Below are 6,000 nucleotides of genomic sequence, written 5' to 3' on the forward strand. Positions count from 1 at the left end.
GCCACTTCCTTCTCTAACCTTTCAATCTCCATTTCTAAAAGCTTTCTTTTCTTTTTTAATCTCTACTTTCTCCTTCAAAATGCGCTCGTTCAGTGATTTCAAGGTCTGCAACTGAGACTTCTCCACAGATTTATCCACGGCAGATTTTGGTTGTTGCTCTAAATCTCTGTTCTCCTTCTGATGATCCGGAAGTTTCTTTGTCTCGTTCGCCGATCGCGTGTTCAAGCAAGATTCCTTCTTCGATTTTCTCGTCTCCGATATCGCGATTTTGCCAAATCCGCTGCGTATCCCCTCGTTTCCAACGACTTCCACTGCCTCACAACTACCGCCATCGTCTTTTGCTCTATCGTGTTCTTTCACTTTCAGATCTTCATTTTGAGCCATCAAGAGAAGACCTTCGATTGTTACGCCATCTAAGGCTAGGTTTATTTTTTCTTCCACCTTTTTATCAGCTCGACAATCTTTTACAAAATCCCCCTCTGCCACAATTGTAACATTTGTCGGAGTTACAATCGTTTGCATAGTGACCATATTTGTGACATTTGTACCACTGACTGTTGGAGTAAATTCGGCCGCCTCTTCCTCGACGACGTCCTCTTCCACGCCAATTTTCTTGGCTCGACTGTCCCTTCTTCTTATAGTATCCTTCATGACTGCTGCCTTGACCACCATGACCAGTTTTACAACTTTCACGGCCAAAACCTCTACCTTCAAAATTTTGAGAGTAGAGTACCTTTTTATCTTTGATTGACGCCTTGATTTGAAGTGCTTCATCGAGTGTTTCCTCCTTCTTCTTCTTACGTTGCTCGTGTGCCTCGAGAGAACTGGCTAGCTCATCAACTGTGAACGTCGCTAGATCCTTTAACTCTTCTATCGCGCATACAACATTCTCAAAGTTGTTGGTTAATGACCTTAAAATCTTCTCCAAAACCTGGGTCTCGGCTAACATTTCTCCATTTCGATTGAGTTGGTTTACCACAGTTTGTACATGCGTGATGGAGTCAGATACACTTTTTGACTCCTTCATCTTCATGCTCTCCAACTTGCCACGAAAAGTTTGAAGACGCACTTGCTTGACTCGGTCGATCCTTTGTACACTTTTTCTAAAGTGTCCCACACTTCTTTTGAAGTAGTTGCACTGGCAAGCTTCTCAAAGCCCGACTCGTCAACGACTCGGAACAACATGTATAGTGCCCTCTTATCCTTTTATCGCACCTCTTTTAACACCTTGTTTCGTGCCGCTGTATAACCTGTGGTATCTTTTGGTTCTTCTAACCCTTCTTCGACCACATCCCATGCATCTTGAGAACCGAGAAAAGCTTTCATATGAATGCAGTAGCGGTATTTGACCCGTCACATTCGTCATTGGCTTGATACAAATTTGTTAAAGAAAACTCATAAATTTGTGAAATAAATCTCACACACACTGACGATAGAAGGAGACAAAGAACACTCTGTTTATCTGAAAAAACAATCTTCTATTGCTTCTCTGTTTCTTTTCTTTTTTTCTCTACTCTTCTTTACGGTTTTACAATAGTAATAACAAACGTATTTATAAGGTCTCTAAAACTAAATCTAGACATAAGGATGCCACTGTTTCGTAACCCATAAAAAGTCATTGTTCCTGTAAAGATTCTTGGCCTTTCATCTTCAACACTCTTGGCCTTTTCCTTTAAGACTGACTCATGGGGAATTCGATCCCTGCCACTTCCTTGCGATGAATCCCTTACCCTGATCCCCACACAAATAAATATAGAATTTCATGGAAATGGAGAATGAAATAGATTGTGGGGATGATGACAGGGAATGGACATCGCTACCTGTGGCCCCTACACATGTCGTGTTTTATGATTGTATGACATATACTATGTTATGTATATGCTATGATATACGATATGTTGCATACAAGTTACGCTATGATATCATATACACTATTCTAGGACTATGAGACATTAAAATAATCATGTATTGTTAATTATTAAAAATATGAAATGATCAAGTATTTATATCTCATAGGAACACTATGCTAGGAATAGATTGGAGGTACGACTAGCGCCATGAATATATGTCATTCTTTAATGTTATGGGACCTCATGCATTTTGTATACCACGTGCATCGAGATACTTCTATATTATGTTTAGTACACCCTATGCCTATGTATTGTTAATCATGAACAATATGACAAGAATCAAGTATGTATGTCTCATAGGAACGTTATCTCGTGTTTTAATGTTAGGGATCTAATGTATTTTATATGGGAGGTGCATCGGGATACTTCCCCATTATGATTAGTACAGACACATACCTTACAATATTTATATTCCTTATGATATTATGCGGGTCTTTTCCCTTCATGGTATTTGGTAGTGTGAGTGTGCACAAGCTCGACGAGGCAGACCCACAGAGTACTCTTATACCAACCCACCTGGTGGTCAATGTGCACATTCATGGGTCGTGTGTAGGGAAGTACAACATATTCAACTCTGCTCGGACTGAAAAGCAAAGCTCAATCCCATGCCACAATGTATTTATGAAAGGATAGATCCCACTATATTACACGTGATTCATATTCCGACCCTAACAGTGGGATTACTCACTGAGTATTTATTAAAGTACTCAATCCACGTGCTACTCTTATTTTAAAGGAAAGGTAAGATACCCATTTACGGATGACAACGTTGCGTTCAAGTTCAAGGAATCAAATTTAGGGCAGTTGCATTCATGTTATTTTTAATGATCCTTAGGTTATATTAGGGCATTGCTTTATTTTTATTGAAACTAATGTTATCTATTTTCCACTATGTTGTTCATAAACGTTTAGGCAATAGTTTGGAACAAGAATCGAGCTCCCAATAGTAAGCAATAAGCGTTTAGATTTTGGGTCTCCTACTCTCAGATTTCTTCCAAATTCGAGAGCAATTCTACACCATTTCGATTCAAACTTGTTCTTACAAAGCTGAAAGTGCCTAGAAATCATTCCCCCAATCCAATTCGTCATTGAACAGCTTCAAGGAAAACTCAAAATTTCAATCCGAGGATACACAAGAATACGTCAAGCAAGGACGATCCCAATTGTACCTCCAAGGAATGTTTCCATAGAAGACAACGAACAGAAATAACCTCAAAAACAAGCCCAATTGAAGAAAATCCGTTTTGGGCTCAAATTAGGGGTAAGTTTCAAAATCCTATCTACGGTCTCTTTTCATTCACATTAAGGATTCCTTCAGCTTCATAGCAAGAAGTTACTTGTACTCCATCTTTACCAACTATGAAGCCAAGAAAGTTAACTTTTTCCATGCAAAAACTACCCTTATTAAAATTAGCATAAAGTTTCTCTTTCCTAAGCATAATCAAAACTTACCTAACATGCTTCACATGCTCATACAAAGTCTTTGAATAAATTAAAATATCATTAAAATGTATACCAACATGCTTTCCTAAATATTCTCTCAAAACGTGATTCATTAAGCGCATAGTACTAAAAGCATTAGTTAACCAAGAAGTCATAACAAGTCATTCATACAATCCAACCTTAGTCTTGAAAACTCTTTTCCATTCATCTTCTATATGCCTTCTAATTTAATGATATACAGATTTCAAATCAATCTTTGTAAATAGATATGAACCATGCAATTCATCAAGCATATGGTCTAGCCTAGGAATAGGACGTTGATACTTTACAGTGATTTTGTTGATGGCTCAAGAATCCACGCACATGTGCCATATTCCATCTTCCTTTGGCATCAATAAGACTGGTACAGAACATGGACTCAAACTCTCTCGTATATAGCCCTTCTCCATGAGCTCCCCAACTTGCCTCTAAATTTCTCTAGTCTTAGTTGGGTTTTCTCTATAAGCTGGCCTATTAGGAATGATTGCACCCGTTATAAAATCTATTTTATGTTCAATATCTCTAATGAGAGGTAGTCCTTTAGGTACTTCATCTTGAACACATTCTCAAATTCTTGTAAAAGAGATTGAAACATACAAGGCAAATAAAAATTGTTATCGTTAGAGACCAAACGTCCTTACTTGTACACAAGTATAAAGATGGTTTTTGTAAAAACATTCGGCTTCTAACCTTTCCAACTCTAGCCAAACAACTCACTTTCTTTCATTTTTTTTTCAATTTCATTATTCTTTTCACAATTTTTAAGCTTTCAATTTCTCCTCATTCTCTTGGATTTCTTCTTCAACTAGCTCATCTTGGTCACTTTCCTCACTATGTGAGACAACTTGTCCATTCTTTATGATCATGACTCAATTGTTAGGATAATCACGACTAATATGACCTTGTATTCTTCCACTTCCTATTTACCCTTGGATGTCCCATCTTTGTTCTTTTTTTCAATCTCATACTTGCCTCTAACCTTGAAATTTATCCTTTCAATATTTGCATTTTTTTTTCCAAGCGTTGTAAGTAATAGACTTAGAAATAGCATACCTCTTGGAGTTCTCCTTCTCCCAAGCTAGTTGCCCTGCGATTTTAATAACAAGGTATAACAATTTTTGTATATAAAAGTATGCTTGCCTATCCACTTAGTGAGCAAGTTTTCAGGTCATCCCACCGAGGAATCTCGCCATTGTATCATCTTCGTCTTTATCAATGCATGCTCTATTCATAAGGGCCTCCCTTTCTGTGTAATATTCTTCAATACTTTTGGATCCCTATAGTAGAATCTAGAGTTTTTACTTGAGTACTCTAGAATAATGCTTTGAAATGTAACTTTTTCTCATTAATGTCTTCAATTCCTCCAACGTTTCAATTGGTTCTTCATAATTTCTCCTCCACTCTATTTTCAATGATGTCCACCATATATTAGCGTAATCACAAAATTCAGCCACAACAAGCTTCAATTTTCTTTCTTCACTAAAATTGTTGCAATCGAAAACATGCTCAATTTTGCTCTCATATTGCAAATACTCCTCTAGATCAGATCTCCCATAAAAAGTTGAAATTTTAAGCTTTACCCCCAACTCCTCTTTCTTCTCCTCTCTCGTATTCCTACTCCCTCTCAATTCTTTTTTGTGCTAAAATTTCTCTACCCCTTCTTCTGACAATTTCTCTCCCACCCCTAGGACTATGTCTCACTAAAAGAGTGACATTGTCATCTTCTTCGTTTTCAAATTCTTCATTCGAGAGTACTTCCCTTCCTTGAAGATTACCTAAGGCTATTTCAATTTAATCCATCCTGTTTGTCGATGTACTAATAACTTGATTTAAACGAGTAATAGTTCTGGCTTGTGCTTCTCTCCACCTAGCTACATTGATCTCCCCTCCATTTACTTTGTCTTGGTTCATGATTGTACAAACAATAGTTAAGTATGTTTAGGATCTCACATACACAACTCACTAATTTTACACTCAGGGACACTCGTGTTTATTACACACAAAGGTAGGCTATTTAGGAAAGTGACTAAATTATGATCAAGGTATGCTAATACATGGATAAAACAAGTCTGATAATAGTAAGCTATTCAATGAAATCAAGATAGGTTAATTATGAATAATAGCAAAATAAAAAAAATAAATAAACAAAGAAAGAAGGGCACAAATATATTTTTGGATTGAATTGCAGATTGAAGAAAAAAGAATTTCAAAGATAATGGTGGTGTAGATTTGAGAACAACTAACTTTCCTTCTTATAAAATACTGTAAAATTTAGAAGTTATCTTCAAGTCTAAATGATGAGAAAAAAAAATATCAAACACAAATATTCCAGATTTAGATGGAATAAGAAAGAATGTGAATAGAAGGTTATTTGATATAAATGCTCCAAAATAGATGGTCTAAAATAAATATAAAGATATAAATTCTTCCTACCCTTTAGACCATTTAGATATTTGTGGGTCAACGTGTTGTGTCGATTCTTATGTACAACTATATCAATGAAGCTGCAAGATAATAGAATTTCATATACGGGTCAACGTGTTGTGTCGATTCTTTGCAATTTGCAATCCTAGTTTTACATAGGAACACAATCCTAGTTCTACAACAA

Source organism: Cucurbita pepo, chromosome 16, assembly GCF_057944985.1.
Source record: "Cucurbita pepo subsp. pepo isolate OVF chromosome 16, ASM5794498v1, whole genome shotgun sequence".
NCBI lineage: Eukaryota > Viridiplantae > Streptophyta > Magnoliopsida > Cucurbitales > Cucurbitaceae > Cucurbita > Cucurbita pepo.